Below are 19,174 nucleotides of genomic sequence, written 5' to 3'. Positions count from 1 at the left end.
CAAAATAACGAAAGACCACCCCAAATGCTAGATCCCCGATCATCCCAACCGGGCTCCACTACTGATCATCCGGAAAGGAAACAAAACAACGATCAAGATCTTCATCGAGCTCTCACTTGAGCTGGGTTGCGCCATCTGCGCTGGTATCATCGGCACCTGCAACGGCTTGGAAGTATCTGTGAGCCACGAGGACTCAGCAATCTCACACCCGCGAGATCAAGACTATTTAAGCTTATGGGTAGGATAGGGTAATGAGGTGGAGCTGCAACAAGCACTAAGCATATATGGCGGCTAACTTACGCAAAAGAGAGTGAGAAGAGAAGCAACGCATGGTCGTGAACTAGAAGTGATCAAGAAGTGATCCTGAATCTACTTACGTTCAAGCATAACACAAGAACCGTGTTCACTTCTCGGACTCCGCCGAGAAGAGACCATCACGGCTACACACGCGGTTGATGCATTTTAATTAAGTCAAGTGTCAAGTTCTCTACAACCAGACATTAACAAATTCCCATCTGGCACATAATCGCGGCCACGGCTTTCGAAAGTTCAAACCCTGCAGGGGTGTCCCAACTTAGCCCATGACAATCTCTCACGGTCAACAAAGGATATTCCTTCTCCAGGGAAGACCCGATCAGTCTTGGAATCCTGGTTACAAGACATTTCGAGAATGGTAAAACAAGACCAGCAAAGCCGCCCGATGTGCCGACATCTCGATAGGAGCTGCACATATCTCATTCTTAGGGCAACATCGAGTGAGCAATCCGTACAACTAAAACCAGCCCTCAAGTTTCCCCGAGGTGGCGCTGCAAGGGGATGTAGTTCGGACCAACACTTAGAGAAGCACTGGCCCGGGGGGGTTAAAATAAAGATGACCCTCGGGTTAATTACTACCAAGGGAAAGGTATAGGTTGTTAGGCAAAGGTAAAACTAAGGTTGGGCCTTGCTGGAGGAGTTCTATTCGAAGCGAACTGTCAAGGGGTTCCCATAACACCCAACTGCGTAAGGGACGCAAAATCAAGGAACATAACAACGGTATGATGGAAACTAGGGCGACAAGAGTGGAACAAAACACCAGGCATAAGGCCGAGACTTCCACCCTTTACCAAGTATATAGATGCATTAATTAACATAATAGATATTGTGATATCCCAACATATCCATGTTCCAACATGGAACAAACTTCCTCTCCACCTGCAACTAGCAATGCTAAACGAGGGGCTGAGCAAAAGCGGTAACATAGCCAAACAACGGTTTGTTAGGAAGGTGGGTTAGAGGCTTGACATGGCAATATGGGAGGCATGATATAGCAAGTGGTAGGTAGCGCAGCATAGCGATAGAGCGATCAACTAGCAAGCAAAGATAGAAGTGATTCCGAGGGTGTGGTCATCTTTCCTGAAATCCCGCAAGGAAGAAGAACGAGTCCATGAAGAAGACAAACGAACGTAGTCGAACGGATCCTCACAAACGCGGCGTTATCGGAACTAACCCGAAGAAGCAACACCGGAAAGAACCAAACAACATAGTAAACAACCAAGCATAACATGGCATGATGCACAACCAAGTATGATGCATGTCCAGTTTAATGAGGCATGGCATGGCAAAGTGCACAAACAATACTACAAATTAAGTGGAGCCTAATATGCAACGAGTTGCATATTGACGAAACAGCACATGACTTATTTAGTTCTCTCTCGTTTATGTACCCAACAATATTAAATGTTGATAAACATGGCAAGAGTGTGAAGCATAAACAAACTAACTATCTAAACAATTTAAATGGGGCCGGAAACGTCAAACAACAATTCCGGCAAATCCCCATATGCATTTAGCAATTTAATGCAATAGCAATTTTTAAACATTTTAAATGTTATTATCATGATGCGGATGACATATGCAAGTTTTATGAAAATATTGACATGAACATAATATGGAGCATTTGTCATCGTGGCTGAAACGAAAGGGGTGCCATGGCAACAATAACGAAAACGGTGCCACGGCAATGTTCTGATGATCTGGTAGCTCACGTAGATACCAGTGCAAAAGGAAGTGGGTGTGAGTGTGTCAAAAGATGGTGGGGTGATCCCGGTAGCCGGGTGTCCCACATGACGGTGGCAAGGAAATGAGGAACATGCATCGGGCATGGGGCAAACACATGCATCTCATACAACACATCACAAGCGTTCGTTCTCGGACGGTCGTCTCAGGGTTATACCTTTGAAGCGTGCGTTTTGGGAACGGATAAAGTTTGTCGAAGGAAGTAGACGTTCTCGCAACGGTAGTGAAAGTAGCGGTTCTCGCGGGTCGTAGAGGAAGTAGTTGTACTCGCGAACTTGTCGGGTCCATGGCGACGGTAGCGGAACTTCACAGATCCGTGGTCTCCGGGCGTAATGGTACTTGGGCGTAGTGATACACGTTCCGAAAGTGGTTCACAATGATGGTAGTCGAACTTGGCAATTGCGTTACACGGTTCTTCAGCGACGGTAGTCGTACATGGTTCGGAGCGGTACTTGCATCTTCGTACTTGTCGGTCTCGATCCTTGCGACGGTAGCGGTACACGTTTTCGTAGAGGGACTTGACGAATCCGAGTAACTTGGGGTCGACGGTGGTCGTTCATGTATCATCATGGTACTTGGCGATTTCGGAGACGGCGGAAGACGAACTTGGCAGTCCTGGTTGACCTACTACTTGGCTTATTTCCGGTTCAGTGATCGTTTTAGGCGTCGGGCGTCAATGTACTTGACGGATCTATGGTGCTCACGGTCTTGGTCACGCTGGAAGGCACTTGGTGAAACCATTCAGGGAGGAAGCAACGGAGTGATGCTGGCAGCTGGTGGAACTCCACGGTCAACATCACACGGGTGCACAGAGGCGAAACTTGTGGCGATGCACCTAAATAGATGCCAAAGGGAAAGATGCCGGGTCGAGGCAGAAGACTGGTGACGCAGCTGCGGGCACCGGGAGGCATGGATCCGATGGGCAGGGCCGAAGACGAGGTGAGGAACTCTGCGACGGGTACGGCCGGAACTGCTGCTAGTGGCGCTCGGGGCCATGGGACGCGGAAGCGGAGGTCGAAGGCGAGGCACGGGGAACGTCCGGGCGCTGCGTCAGCGAGAGGGTGGAGCAGCTGCTACTGCTGCCGGCGGCGAGGTACTTGGTGGCGACGAGGAGAAACAGGAGGAGAAGCGCGTGGGAGAAGAGCTGCTCCGGCGGGACTGCTTGCTGACGACGTGGTGGCTCCGGGTAGACGAGGAGGCGGCGAGGAGGTCCTGGCACGGTTGCGGGAGGAGAGGCGCTTGAGGGCATAGCGGGGTTGTCATGGGAGGCCGGAGGAAGGGCTCCGGCGAAGGCATGTCGAGGGTGAGCCGGGTCGAGGGCGGCGAGCTCACGGGGTCGCGTGGTGGTCGTCCAGGGGCCTCACTCCTCTCCTTTCCTGCGGGAGGTGGCACGAGCGATGGAGAGGGAGATGGGAGGTTCGGTCGTGAGGAAGAGCGAAAGGAGGGAGATGGGATCCAGCATTTCCTAGGATCTGCGTGCGTGCAGGTGCTGGAGGCGGTGTGGGAGGAAGCGAGGGAGAGGGGTGAGAGTTAGGTTTAGGGGGTGGTTGGGCTGGCCTAGGTTTAGGTAGGGGTTGCTGGCCTCGTGGCCTGCTGGGCTGGGCTGGAGAAGGCCCATGTGGCTGCGCTGGGTAGGTCTCTCCCTCTCTTGCAACTACTCATTCCTTTTGATTTCTTCAACCAGAAATGAAAAGGGAAAAGTACATGGAGTTTAGAGATGTCAGTGGCTAAGATGAAAATATCTCTGCAATGCGGGGATTATGCTTGATTAAGTAAAATTGGTCTGGGTATTTTTTAGAGACAGGGATTTAAAACAAGTTTGAATTAGGTTCAAACTTGAGTTAAATTCTAGCCCAAACAAATCAATTCCAATTGAGCTGAAAATTGCCAGAGAGGTTGAGGGCATGGTGGAAGATTTATAGGCAAAAAAATGATCATTATTTGGGGGAGGAAAAGTGTCACTCGAGTAAATGGCTAAAATTTGAAAGAAGGAAGAAGGAGATGGGGTTTGCTTGGATATGGATTAACTTGAAGGCTGAAGATGCCAACAACAAGGGAGATGAAGAGAAAGAGATCACACCATAACATACACAATTAAAATGCACATGCAACAACAAGCAAGATGATCATGATGCAATGCAATAAAATGACAAGAGGCACAACAAAGTCATGAAGCATACAACAAACCAAGATGATCATGATGGAGGAAGCAAAATATGGCAATGGCATTCATCATGAACATGGCAACAAGCATATAGGAATGAAATGTGCAAAAAAATTATGATAATGCAACAAACACAATACACATGACAACAACTAAAATAAATGGAAGACAAACTGGAGTATCGGTCTTCGGGCGTTACAACACTCCATCACTACGAGAGGATCTCGTCCCGAGATCTAGGATGGCACCAGAGAGAAACGGAAGAGGAAGAGAAGAGGTAAACTAAGTTTCTTCTTTGACAAAAGAGTGAAACCAAAGAACCTTGAGAGGTTAAACAATTGAAAGAAAGAATACAATGAAGATGAACAAAGTTGAAAACACTCCGTTAGAAAAGAGGAACATGGAACCTTACTAGAGCCTTGTAGGTTAAAAGACATAAGAAAAGGGTTACAATGGATAAGAAGTACATGTAAGCACTCCGGTTGAAACGAGATGTACCAGGAACGATAAGGATCAAATACGAGGTTGGAAATAGAAGGTAGAGAATATGAACTTGGCAAAAGTATAGCACTTGGATGAGACTCCAGTTTGAAGAGGAATGATAGACACAACACTCCGGTTAAAGCAAGATAGAGAAGGAAAAAGAATGATATAATTTGGACAACACTCCGACTGTAAATGGAAGGAATTGAACATGAACTTGACAAGATGAGAGGATACTTGAAAAGAGGACATGACACTCCGGTTGAATGGATAGACAAAGGAAAGAGCATGATCTTGGCAAAACGAGATGATAGGACAAAGAGAGCAACATCACCATGCCTCCGGAACAAATGAATGGAAAACTAGATGGTTGGAAAGAAAAGAACGGAGAAGAAGAATGACAACTCTCGCAAATAAAATTGAAAGAGCATGCTTACGAAGAAAAGGTTGAACGGAGTTGTTGGATTATCAACAATGAAAACATAAGCTTGATGTGGGCTAATGGAAAACATCTCGAAAATCTTGAGGTGAAATTCTGCCACTAACGAAAAACAATAGATTGGATTGACATCAACAAGGAGATGAGAAGCTTAGTTCACCGGAAGGATAAATGAAGAACTTAAGTCATTTATGAGCACCGTAGACAGCAACAATCCTTAGGGAAGGCTTAAGGTGAAACATGACACAAGATAACTCCAACGAAGAGATTGATGGGTTTCAAAGGATCTCATGAGCGAATTGAAAATGATGGGTTTAAAATATGTCAATTCAAACAACTTGTCGATCATGAAACATGAAGGAAACTGTCAAAAAGACATAACACCACCTCAAAAGATAAGGGAGAAGGAATTGCACTTTGGAATGCAAGATGAAGAATACTTGAAGTATAGCTTGGCGGATCATCGCTTCGAGAGAAAACTTGATGAACAATTGAAGAATGAAAGGAATCCTTGATGAACCACCATGTTGAGTCTTCGTGAGAACTCCGGTAATAAAAGAATGATCAAAAGAAGTGAAGGACGAAAAGAATAAGATTGAAGCCTCGCAATGATTAGATGGAACTTTGAAATGATATAATTGAAAGAGCTTGGAACTCCAGGAAAGAAAAGATGAAACATTGAAATCAAGAATTTGATGAGCCTCCGGAACAAGGAATTGAATTCACTCAATGAAACAAGAATAAGAGTTACATTATGCTTATCCTTCACCAATTTAAATTGATGACAAGCAACGGATATGGCATACTACTCATTCTGATTGGAAATATAAAGGAGAGATATAGCGTAAACTCAATGGACCACCGGTAGGATTAGGAAACAACGAACGAATTGATATGATAATGAGGGAAGAAGAATGTTTGAACAGACCACCGTAAGAATTGAAAATGAAAGTAGCAAAGGCACAATTCATCGGGAAGAATTGGAAAACGAATGAAGATACTTGAAGGAATTTAGATACATGAGAACGAATAGATCACGAGCTGATTAGAGAATACTTGAGCATGCACCGGTAAGATTTAGAGAATGAGAGATGAAAGTTGAGAATGGATAATTTTGAGATGATGGGCTCCGGAGATTCAAACTGAAAAGACTCCTGAATTGCTCTTGATGGGTGAACAGAATTCTCACAATCGAAAATAATTATGAGAGGATGGCGTCAAGCTAGAACCATGAATCTTTGGAAGAGCAGGTAAGGATTTAAGAGGAACTCTTCTTCAGTCTTCAAATGTTGAGAATGACGATGAGAAGCATCACCATGAATTGTTGAGACACTCCGGAATGAAAATTAGAAAGGTTGAACCAACGATGAAAGAATTTGAAAGATCTTGGAGAAATACATATGACTGATGATAATTCATTCTTACGTCAAACTTTGAAATGAATTTGAGAATAACTCCGTAAAAATTAGAAGAGTCGGGTAAGATCCTGGGAAAGACCTGTGGGTTAGGGCCCACTCAAAAGAAACACCATTGAAAAGATTGCTTGAAAAGAGAGATTGCATCGGTTGAAATAAATGTCTTGAATAAGGTAAGACCTCGAAACAGCTTGAAAGGATTACAAATAGAAACTTGAATCTTCTGGGATATCTTCAGCACTCCAGATAAACATGAATAGCAAGAGGTGGATGATTAAGAAGTGCACCGGCATGAGAAAACATTTGAAATGAGGAAAGGATATGATCGTCAAAGCTTGACTTGAATCCACCGGAGAATAATATTGACGGAAAAGAATGGAGAGACTTCACATCAATAAGATGGATACTTGATTAAGAAATCTTAGTCCTCGAAGAAAAAGGGTGGGAGGGCGGGAAAACAAAGGCAACTTGGGATGGATGAAACAAACATCATTGATAAGACTTGAGTTGATCTTGCGGATGTTCAAAAAGATGGATCCACTTGAATAGAGACACATCGGTTCAGAAGAAATTGAGATGGCAAACTCGAAGATCAAGAAGGATTTGTATTCACATAGGAATATGAGAACACCGCTTAGGAAAGGTATGGAATCAACATTTGACTTCGAAGCAACTCGAATACCACAACTGAAAAAACAAAACCAAGGATTTGGCTTGCAGAATAAGCCAGAACAAACATATGATAGATCCCATATCATATCATGTGTCTGTTGGAAGGATATTGTCGGTGTCAAAACCGGCGGATCTTGGGTAGGGGTCCCGAACTGTGCATCTAAGGCGGATGGTAACAGGAGGCAGGGGACATGATGTTTTACCCATGTTCGGGCCCTCTTGATGGAGGTAAAACCCTACGTCCTGCTTGATTTATTCTTGATGATATGAGTATTACAAGAGTTGATCTACCACAAGATCGGAGAGGCTAAACCCTAGAAGCTAGCCTATGGTATGATTGTATGTTGTCCTATGGACTAAAACCCTCTGGTTTATATAGACACCGGAGGGGGATAGGGTTACACAAGGTCGGTTACAAAGGAGGAGATATACATATCCGTATTGCCTAGCTTGCCTTCCACGCCAAGTAGAGTCCCATCCATACATGAGACGAAGTCTTCAATCTTGTATCTTCATAGTCCAATAGTCCGGACAAAGGATATAATCCGGCTGTCCGGATACCCCGTAATCCAGGACTCCCTCAGTAGCCCCCGAACTAGGCTTCAGTGACGATGAGTCCGGCGCGCAGTGTTGTCTTCGGCATTGCAAGGCGGGTTCTTCTCCATCTTTCAAACGTTTGTAAAGCAGTGTCCGGTCCCATAAATGTTTGGACCTCTTGGCTTATGTGCCCAATAAGGGCTATCTCCCACGCGTCGAATGAATACGAGGTGCCAGGGAATTTTTACATTCGCCCCCCTAGCCAGATAAATAAATTGTCTATTAAAGGGATGGGGATCCTTAGATCCAATCCATACCATCCTACCCCAGTGAGAATCCATCAGAGCGCGTTTCGGAAAGATCCATTCCAGCATGGCCGACCTCCACAGCTCCTCCTCCCGCCCCCATAGCCCTAAGCCCGGTGATTGGGAGAGCTGTTCAGTCCCGCACAGTCGATTAGTCGAACTGTAGACTAAGGGATTTCTCCCTCCGGCGTATATGGTGCCTGTTCGAGCCGGGCTTGCCACCTACAATGGCGGGGAACAAGCGGAGAGCTTTCCCTATCCCTCTATGGGGGAACGGGTCTGCCTTGTTCCCTATTTATTAAGGGGACTCGGATTTCCAATTCATCCATTCCTCCGCGGGCTCCTGGAGTTCTACGGCCTCCAATTACACAATTTCACCCCTGCCTCCATTCTACATATTGCCGGCTATGTTGCTCTCTGCGAGTTGTTCCTGGGCTGCGAGGCTCACTTCGAGCTGTGGAAAAGGCTATTTTGCCTCGTCCCTCGCACACAGAGGGGGTCACTTTATCAAGTGGGCGGAGCCGAAATATGGTGCATCGCCGGTACCGGATACCTGTCCGGTACCCCAAAGAAGTCGTCCGAAGATTGGCCTTCAGAATGGTTTTATATGGAGGACGTTCCCCTTCCGGACCCTGTTCGGCGGGGTCTTCCTGAGTTCAACAATGCTCCTCTGAAGAAACGCCAAAGTTGGCGCCCACGGAGCCCCCAGGTGGAAGACAATGGAGAAGTCCTCTATCTGATGAACCGGATTAAAGCACTGGCTCAATCAGGATTGACAGTAATCGAAGTTATGTCAATTTGCATAATGCGGGGAGTGCAACCACTTCAATATCGTGGGCACCCCTTGTGGTGTTTTAACAGGGCGGATGATGCCACTCGCTGCGGGCGTAAGGGTCCGGACAATGCTGCCGCTTTAGCGAAAATTCTGTCCGAATTGTTCAAGGGAGAGGAAGAGGAGTTCACCCGCATCAAGCCACGGGATGGATTCTCCATGTAAAATCCTCCAAGCTGGGTAAGTTATATCTCCTTACTCCCATTTTTCCCGCATTCTTTGTTGTAAGTATTCACCTTGCCACTTTGTGGAAGGAACTGCGAAAAGCCATAAAGGAGGTCAGCAGCCCTTCTCCACAACCAGAGGACCCTGATTGGAATCTCGACTCCAGACTTGATGAAGATCCGGTTATATTCGTGGAGCTGATAGACCGACAGTTCTATCAGTTAAGCTGCGATGATGCCATGGTGGCCATTACGACCGACTATCCCGGACTGCTCCCTGCATCGCACGTAAGAAAAACCAAAAATCCCAACTCCAAAAACTAGGATCCCCTTTTAGACACTTCACCCACCATATACATATGGCATTTTTACAGGGAAGGCATTCGGGACGCCCTGCCGAACCCGCAGCAACTCGCCAACAAGAGGCACCGAGGTCGGGTAGGCCAAAAAGGAAGGCGGTCAGGACGGAGACGCCAGCGCAAAGGTATGACGAAAACCCCGCTCCGTGGTAGTCGTCTTTCTCGAAATGTAATGACGCCCGTGTTTCTTTAACAGAAAAAACGCTTGCCGGAATATGTCCGGCAATGTTACTAATCACGCTTCCACCAGTCGGGCGCCAGGACCGGACATAGAGGCGGAAGCCGATATGGGGCGGGCGCCGGATAATCCCCCTACAGAGGATGCAGATAGATTATCTGCTACAAACTCAGAAGTGGAAAGCGCCATGAATCATAGGCGCCGCCGGGCCGTACTCCGTGATGCTTGTTTCTCACCAGAGGCATTTGATGCCTACAATTCTGGAGAGGCATACCTCCGAGCTGCTCAAGATGGTCTAGCCAGAGCCACGGATCAGTATGTAAAGGATGTACGGGTAAGTAAATCTGATGATTTATATGTATCAGTAGCCCCTAAGACTTGAAACAGTTAGCAGAACTGATTTAAGGATCGTCTTTATTGTGCAGGTTCTTACAGAGAAGAATACTAGGCTCTCACAGGAGCTAGAGGAATGCAAGACCCAACTGCGGGCCGCTGTTGCCGCATTGCAGGAACCGAAAAAGTCACTCGCTGGTAACATTTACTTTAAAGAATGATGGTTACCATATAGTGTGCGGCGTGGCTGCAGATCTAACAATAGATGTTGCAGATGAATCCGGAGAAAATCCAGAGGACCAGCATGTCGTGCGAAAGCTAGAGGCTGGAAAATGCGTGCTGACTGAAGTTAGGCGGGAGAAAAACAATCTCCAAGACGCCAATATCAAGCTGAGCGTGGAACTAAAAGACGTTCGAGCCCAGCTTGGAGACTCTGTGAAGGAGAATAAGCGGCTTCGGCGCGGCATTTTCAGTGAGTGCTTGAACGAATCCTTTTAAAGGAGTTCAGCGAAGAAGCCGACTAACAGCGTTATGTCTGTAGGTATGCTGACGGGTCGTCCCGCGAAGGAAATGCACGGGTCTGCGGGTGATCTTCTATTCAAGCTCTCACATCTGCACGAATAAGTTCGGCAAGTGATGCAAGTTGTTGCCCAGGCCTTGTGGCCATCCACCTCCCTGCCAGAAGGTGTTGCAGAGCTTATGGAGAAGCTCAAGGGAGCATGCCGACAAGGTTCTCGCTTCCGATTATGGAAGATATCGGCCTGCCGACAAGGTGCCAGAGAAGCCTGGGCCATGGTGAAGACGCGGTATACCAAGGCTGACCCAAATCACATGGCCGAGGTCGGACTTGTGGGGCCTGACGGAAAAGAAATCCCTGTTAGCTTAGTTTATGGGCAAGTAAAATTAGCCGCAAAGTATTCCCAATAGGATTGTAGGCTTGTCGGTGGGAACGACACCTATGGGATCATAAGAATCCCTACTGTGGTTAGCGGGGTGCGAGGTCATGAGAAGAGCGGATCAAACAGATAGCACATGGTTCATTTATCCAGGTTCGGTCCGCGAGGATGCGTAAAACCCTACTCCTACTTTGGTGGATTGTATATCTGTGTTCTTGAGCTAGCTATGGGGCGTGAGGAGCTCCAAAAAGCCGAATCCTTCTCCTGGTCGCCTCGGGCCTCCTTTTATAGAAAAAGGGGTTGCCACAGTGGCACACAGGAGGTGGAAAGGGTACAGTGATGCGAGGTTATCCCTCGCATTACATGACAAGGCGCATTTAATGCGTCTTGCTTAGGTGTCCTTGCTTTATCGGGGATGGGGGAGAGATCTGTCTCGTCCATCGCCGCTCCTTCTTGTGTCGACACACGCCCTGGCCAGCGACGCCTGCGATGCCATGTAGGTAGGCAGGCAGCTGAGGTGGCGCAGTGGTGGGTCTTCATGAATATCTGCATGCCGCCATGCAGGTGCCTGCCCAGCTGGTTGGGTCGGCAGCTGCATGCGAACGGCGGTGGAGGTTTAGTCGACGTGGGCCTGGTGGTGGTCCTGCGGATGTCCTTGGCAAGGGCCTTGCCGGGGCCCCGGCAAGGGTTTTGCCGAGGCGCCTGCTGTCATCCCCAGCAAGGTGGTTGCTGGGGGCCTTGTGGTTTTCCTCGGTTGGGATCCCGCCAAGGGTCATCATCTTCTATAGTGTGTATCTGATCTTGAATGTTTTCAGAAAGATCTGCATGCCACCACGGGGATGTTTCCCGAATGCTTGCCCCGTGGGGGCAGTGGACTCAAGGGTGATTTGCTCCGTAGGTGTGGGGCGAGTTGCCGCGGCAAGGGTCTTGCCGGGGTTGCTAAAACTGTCTACCGGCAAGGATCTTGCCGGGGGAGTCCGTTTTGTCCCCTTTGCTCTTCGTGGTCTTGGCCTTGGCGTCGTTCTAGTTCTCTTGAGCTTCGGTCTTACACTGGCTCACCTCCCTTGCCTTGCTTGGTGTGGTGGTGCCCGTGGCTCAGACTGCCCGTGCACAGTTATAGGGGTACAAAAAGTGTACCCCTCTTTTTGTACACCGATAGGAGCCCCCGGGCCTGGGCCACACATAAGCGCAACGCGTTGTTTGGCTAGGCCCAAAAACGGTGCGCGTGCAGGCGGGGCGGTTTTTACCGCGGTAAGATTCTTCGCGCACCCCGCTTCCTGCGATTCCCGCGCGTGGCGCGGCGTGGGGAGGTGCGTGTGACGTGGGCAGCATGCGTGGGGTTGGTTCCCGCGGGCATGCGTCACACCACAGTTAATGTGAAAGGAGGCGGCCCATGTTTTCCCCCATAAAAAGGAATAACCGCGGGCGCGCTGCTCACTTTCTCCTCTTTCCTCGTGCCTTTTCCAATCTCAGAGCCGCCGTTTCCTCTCTTCCTTCCTTCCTAAGCTTCCGCCGTCGCCCGCCGTCGTTGCTTCGCCATCCCCCTTCCTCAGCCCTCTAAACTTCTTGGCCGCCATGGCGCCCAAATCCGTCAAGGGCAAGGGGGTGGCTAAGGGCGCTGGGACTGTGGAGCCGCCGGAGAGTGCGCTGTCGGGGGACCAGACGAAGTCCGCCTTTTTCTTCCCCTCGAAGGTTGATGTTCATGAGCTCCGGGCCTCCTTCAGGCCCCTATGGGGAGCGAAGGCGGGGGGAGAGAATTCGGGACACCCGGCGACGCGCGTCATTCCTGCTGCTTGCACCGATCCTGCTCCAAATCGGTATCCCTTTTTCGTCGATTATCTTTCTTGCGGGTTATGCAGCCCTTTTTCCGATTTCTTCTGCGACATTATGCACACCTTCGGCTTTCGCCTCTTGGATTTTACTCCGAATGCGGTGGCGTGCATGGCTTTCTTCGCGCATCTTTGCGAAGGCTTTGTCGGGGTGCAGCCCAACACGACGCTCTTCCGCCATTATTTCTTCCCTCGGATCCAGCTGGGAGGTGTCGTCTCTGGTTGCGTCACCTGGATCCCAAATCCAAGGGGGCGTACCCGGACGGTGCCGTGAAGGAGAGGTGGGAGGAATGGCGTGGCCGGTGGTGCTGGATTGAGGATGAAGACCCGCCAGAATTCTGCAAGGTCCGCCGAGTGCCGCTGGTCCGTGGTAGCGATTGGAGCGATGTCGACGCCGCCGACGAGAGGCTCACTGTTGCCACTACTAGGATACTCCGGCTCACCCGGGCCGGACTCACCCTTGAGATGATCGGGGCAGACTTCATTCACCGCCGGATCGCCCCGTTGCACAACAAGGGGAGGCCAGCTTGGCTCTTTACGAATCCAGCTGACATTATGCGACTCCGCCCCGGCCTCGATCACAACTTCAAAGTGATGGCGCATGCCCACTTCTGCCAGCGGCTTTTCCAGCTTGATGTGAGTCGCGATGGCGAGGTCGAACGGACCGGCAAGGCCGCGAGGGCTGCCGCAAAGGTTGGAAAGGCCCTCAAGGGGCCGTTTTTCAGCTGCCAGCGGGGGTGGTCCCGTTGTGCAACACTTCACGTCGGTCCGAGATCATCGCCATGAAGCCAGACTGTAATGCGCACGACCCTGTCCCGAGCTGGAAGGAGCCGAAGGACACGGATGTGCATCAATTCTTTGACACCCTGATTGAGGTACATGTCAATGCCGACGCCGAGCGGTGGCTTGTCATGGACACCACCCAGGCAGAGCTGGACTACATCGCCACTAGGGCGAGGGAGGCGCAGCTCGCCATGGAGGCCGGCAGTGCCGGGGGCGTGGAGGACAAGGCCGCAACGGCTACGGAGGAAGAGCAGCTCACCCGGTGGGCGGCGGCCACCGAGGAGGTCAGCAGCGCCGACACTAGAGCTCCGCTTGCCGAAGACGCGGCCGACGAGTCGTCGTCGGAGGAGGACGTGGCGGCGGGCTCGACGCCAACCAGGGGAAGAGGGCGAGTCCTGCGGCGGGCTGGCTTCGGCGAGCTGGTCCGGCCCGGCAGGGCTACGCAGCCTCAATTGACCCTGGAGGGGTCTGGGCGTCACACGAGGGCCACAACAGCCAAGAGGCTGACGAAGGCCGCTGAGAAGAAGAAGACAACAGCCCCTTCCTCATCTGGGCACGCACAAACCCCGCCGTCTTCGCCTCCTCCAGCAGATGTTGACTCGGATGTTGACGCGGAGCTCCCTTTTGATCTTGGGCCCCTCAGCCCGAAGAGGAAAAGGGGAGTGGTGGAAGAGGAGGAGATGGATGACGAGTAAGTACTCCGTCCCTTACTGCCATTTCCATTCCCCTGAATTAAGTCACTTATCTTGATCCGGTTTTTCTTTTGCAGGGATGTAGAGACGTTGGCCCAGAGGGTGAAGAGGGCCAAGGCCTTGGTGGGCGGCCAGCCCCCGGCCAGTGCTTCAAAGTCGCCACTGGTGGTGCTGAGCAGCCCAGACGGCAGCCCCCAGCACAGCCCCCAGCGTAAGTTCGTCACCCTCCTCTTATCGACATGTGGTAGGCGTTCGATGCTATGGTGTTGACCTTGTCGGGTTTGCAGGAGGGGAGCAGCAGCATGAGGAGCCGCAGAGGGCTACCCCCAACACACCACCCCCATCGACTACGCCGCCGCGAGGGGCATCCCCGGAAAGGGCATCAAGCACGGAGCCCACACCCATGGAGGAAGAGGGGAACTTGGGCGCTGGTGACTCTGCCACGGCGCCGAATGCTGGCGGGGAGGGGACTTCTGCTTCACAGCCTGGCACTGGTGAGTCGCCTGTCCTCCGTCTCTGTTTTTCCCTTATTCTTTTTCTTGGCTTCAATGCTCCCATTACTACCCAGGCCCTCCTTCAGTAGGTATGGAGGACGTGGATACTGTTGTTGGGAATATTGCTGAGGAGGCCACGGCGGAGGCCGACAGGATTGCCGCTGAGGAGGCCGCCAGGGATGCTGACGAGGTCGTCGCTGATGAGGCCACCAAGGATGCTGCCGAGGACACCGCTGTGGGGGCCACCAAGGCGACCGGCGAGGCTTCTGCCGAGGGCGCCAACGGTGGGCCTGCCGGGGAAGCCTGCAAAGCCACTGCCGAGGAAGAGGTGGTTGATGATCAGCCTCCCTCCTCCTCAACCTCGGGCCCCGGCAGATATCTGAAGGTGGGCGACGATCTTTTCGTCCATCTCCCAGGGGCGTCAAGTTCCCGAGCGCCCGCCGAAGGGGAAGTCTTTGACGGCGAGGTGCTTTCCGCCACCGGGCTCGAGGTTGTCGATGAGCCGGGCGTTGGCGGTGATGGTTTTCCAGAAGAGCAGCTTTTCCGCGCTATGGGGGCCAACTTCCGAAAACTCCAGGCGCTCTACCGTGTCCGTCTGGACAAGGTTAAGTCCAGGACGGCAATGGTGGACCAGGCAGAGGTGGATTTCAAGGCACGGGTTGCTGCGACGCAGACCTGGTTCCACCAGACTCGCGAGGAGCAGAGGGCCTTTCAGGAGGAATTGGCCAAGTGCAATGTCAAGCTCACCATGAAGATGGCTGACATCGAGAAGGCCCAGGAAAAGGCGGCGAACTTGGCTGCCGCGGCCGAGGCCGTCCGGAACCAGCATCAAGCCGCACTGGATTCCCAGGAAGAGGACCTCACTGTGCGTGAGGCGAAGCTTGCCGCAGCGCTCCGTGGCAAGGATGAGGAGCTTGAGGCCCTTGTCGCGCGGCGGACTCGCGAGCTGGAGCAGAGGCACAAGGAGGCACTCGATGCCCAGGCTCTGGCCCATGCTGACAAAGTAAGGGAGTTGGAGGTGGAGCGGGACGAGCTGAAGGAGCAGGCCCTCAAGCTGTCAAACGAGAAGAGCACGCTCAACAACGCCTTGGAGGAGGCGCAAGGAGCGGTCATCGGCAGGACTGGGAGCTCTCCGAAGCGCAAAACTCCGTCAGAGATCTCAAGCTGAAGCTGGAGGATCTCGAGAAGATGTTGTCGGAGAGCAGGGCTCGGGAGGATACCTTGACCAGGAGTCTGGAGGAGGAGAAGCAGCTGCGGGCGAACGAGGCCGCCTCCCACCAGGAATATGTGGCGGGCGAGAACAGATGGATCAGCCGTCTGGAGGACGTCGCCGGCAGGGTCACCTCGCAGTTGGCCACCATGGGGATGCCAAACGTGAGGTACGCCTCTGAGCGCAGGGGGACCATCAACACCAAGCTGACCCAGTTCTTCGAGGGCGTCCTTGGAGCCTTTGCTTATCTTCACTCCAACCGAGCGACCACGTTGGCCGGGGAAGCCCGACGACTTTGCCGGGGGGTCATGACCAATGTCCTCACCAAGATGGCATACTGGAACCCTGAGCTCGACTTCGATGCCGCGATGGATAGCTTGCCGGATGGTACTGACCTCACGGTGGTCAAGGAGCGCATCAAGCCCGTCATCAGCAGCATCGACGAAATCAAGAGGGTGGAAGGCCAGCGCCGGGATTAGGCATCCCGTTCTTCACCGCCGCTGCAGGTTCACGACCAAGACAAATTTCATCTTTAGTTAGAACCGCAGCAATGATGTGACGTAATATAACTTCGCAGTACTTTTGGGATTATGCATGCTATTTTCCTGTTTGTTGCCTCTTTGTACGTCCACCCTACGCCAGCTGGGTAAGCTTGCCGGCGCAGAAACCCAAGGCGGCGTCTTGGGGACGGGTCCCCATTGGCCTGCCGGGTGAGCGTGCTGCCGGGTGAGCCACCTTACCACCTTTGACGCAGCCGCTCGAACTGTCAAGTTTGACTCGAGTCAGAGTCGAGAGCCTTGCTAATTGCGGAAGGCTACCCTACCGTTTTCAACGCAGCCATTTGAACTGTTGAGCGGACTCGAAACAGAACAAAGGCATTGCCGATCGGGGAAGGCCCCATTTGCCTACAGGTTTCTTTTTGTACAAAGAACGACAACTCCAAGGATAATAACTTTATATAATAGAACGGAAATATCCGGGGTCCAATGTAACATAGCTTCTGTTTGTAGTCGCTCGAGTGCTGATCTTCCGGCCTCCTTCCCTCTCCAAGAGCCACAAAGACGAAGGAGTGCTGGGCTGATTGCTAGAGCCGATTCTCATAACTGCGCCTCCCCTACCTGGCGCGCCAAAGATGTCGGTGGGAACGACACCTATGGGATCACAAGAATCCCTACTGTGGTTAGCGGGGCGCGGGGTCGTGAGAAGAGCGGATCAAACAGATAGCACACGGTTCGTTTATCCAGGTTCGAGCCGCGGGGATGCGTAAAATCCTACTCCTGCTTTGGTGGATTGTATATATGTGTTCTTGAGCTAGCTATGGGGCGTGAGGAGCTCCAAAAAGCTGAATCCTTCTCCTGGTCGCCTCGGGCCTCCTTTTATAGAAAAAGGGGTTGCCACAGTGGCACACAGGAGGTGGAAAGGGTACAGTGATGCGAGGTTATCCCTCGCATTACATGACAAGGAGCATTTAATGCGTCTTGCTTAGGTGTCCTTGCTTTATCGGGGACGGGGGAGAGATCTGTCTCGTCCGTCGCCGCTCCTTCTTGTGTCAGCACGCGCCCTGGCCAGCGACGCCTGCGATGCCATATAGGTACACAGGCAGCTGAGGTGGCGCAGTGGTGGGTCTTCACGAAGATCTGCATGCCGCCACGCAGGTGCCTGCCCAGCTGGTTGGGTCGGCAGCTGCATGCGAACGGCGGTGGAGGTTTAGTCGGCGTGGGCCTGGTGGTGGTGATGAGGATGTCCTTGGCAAGGGCCTTGCCGGGGCCCCGGCAAGGGTTTTGCCGAGGCGCCTGCTGTCATCCCTGGCAAGGTGCTTGCCGGGGGCCTTGTGGTTTTCCTCGATTGGGATCCCACCAAGGGTCGTCATCTTCTATAGTGTGTATCTGATCTTGAATGTCTTCACAAAGATCTGCATGCCACCACAGGGATGTTTCCCGAATCCTTGCCCCATGGGGGCAGTGGACTCAAGGGTGATTTGCTCCGTAGGTGTGGGGCGAGTTGCCGTGGCAAGGGTCTTGCCGGGGTTGCTAAAACTGTCTCCCGGCAAGGATTTTTCCGGGGGAGTCCGTTTCGTCCCCTTTGCTCTTCGTGGTCTTGGCCTTGGCGTCGTTCTAGTTCTCTTGAGCTTCGGTCTTACCCTGGCTCACCTCCCTTGCCTTGCTTGGTGTGGTGGTGCCCGTGGCTCAGACTGCTCGTGCACAGTTATAGGGGTACAAAAAGTGTACCCCTCTTTTTGTACACCGACAAGGCTAGACCGCCTGTTGGATGGTATAGAAGAGGAATTTAGTCAGTCTGCATGACTATGTAATTAAAGTGACATGTATAATGCCTTCTAGCCGGATTGTAGATCATTTGTCTTGGCGGACCTTTTCACTTCAACCTCGGGACCCGATAGTCTGGAGTGTATGCGAATACCTGCTCAGTTATATAAGAACTGGGGTATGCGTGGATACCAGGCATAGGGGTCAGTAGTGCTTGAACGAACAATTGCCCAACTAGTTATGTTATATTACATGGCTAGTAAGAAACATCTTCCAGGGAGAATAGTTCCGTTAAGGGTTCCTTTCCCTGGGTATGCATGCCCTAAAGTGCATGTCCAAACTGCGATAAGAAGCGCAGGAAAAAACATCTGGGGGCAGATATGGAAAATAAAAAATCATCTTTTGTTCACCGACCGAATATTCCCTTAAGAACGCTAGCTTTCGGCTTCACCCAGTCTGAGGTACACATCCGGCTGACCCGGCAGTAACAATCGCAGAGGTGCTCCCCTTATGCCCTAGCCGAATTAACGGGAATGTAGGGCATAAATACAAGAGCCAGGCAACCCAGCTTGGCCAAAACTTAAGTCATATCGATGCATATAATGGCAAAAAAAAGGTACATGCGGAAGTATAACACATGTGCGGGGCATGATGCCCAGATAAATAATTAAGCTTCTGTGAAGGAGGACCCCAGGTATGATGAGCGCGGCTAGCGCATCTATAATGTGCAGGTGAGGCACAAGTTGGCCCTTGAAGGCCTAGAGAAAGAATAAAAGAAAGAAAGAAAGAAAAACAAGACATATAATGTATATGCAAAAAATGGACAGAGGAAGGGGACGAACATAGAGTCCGGCGCTGGCGTAGAATCTTCGGAGCCTGGCCGCGTTCCATGGGTTCGGCTCGAGTCAATTAGTCGATGCATCCCGCAGTCCGTACGCTCCACCGGTCAGAACTTGGTCAATAATGAAGGGACCTTCCCATCTGGGCTCGAGCTTGTTCTTTTTCTTATCCGGCAGGCGTAGAACTAGTTCGCCAACGTTATAAGTTTTGGCCCGTACTTCTCTGCT

The sequence above is a fragment of the Triticum urartu genome, chromosome 4A (genome assembly GCF_056163025.1).
Source record: "Triticum urartu cultivar PI428250 chromosome 4A, HENAU_Tu73, whole genome shotgun sequence".
Classification (NCBI taxonomy): domain Eukaryota; kingdom Viridiplantae; phylum Streptophyta; class Magnoliopsida; order Poales; family Poaceae; genus Triticum; species Triticum urartu.
This window is presented reverse-complemented; position numbering follows the sequence as displayed.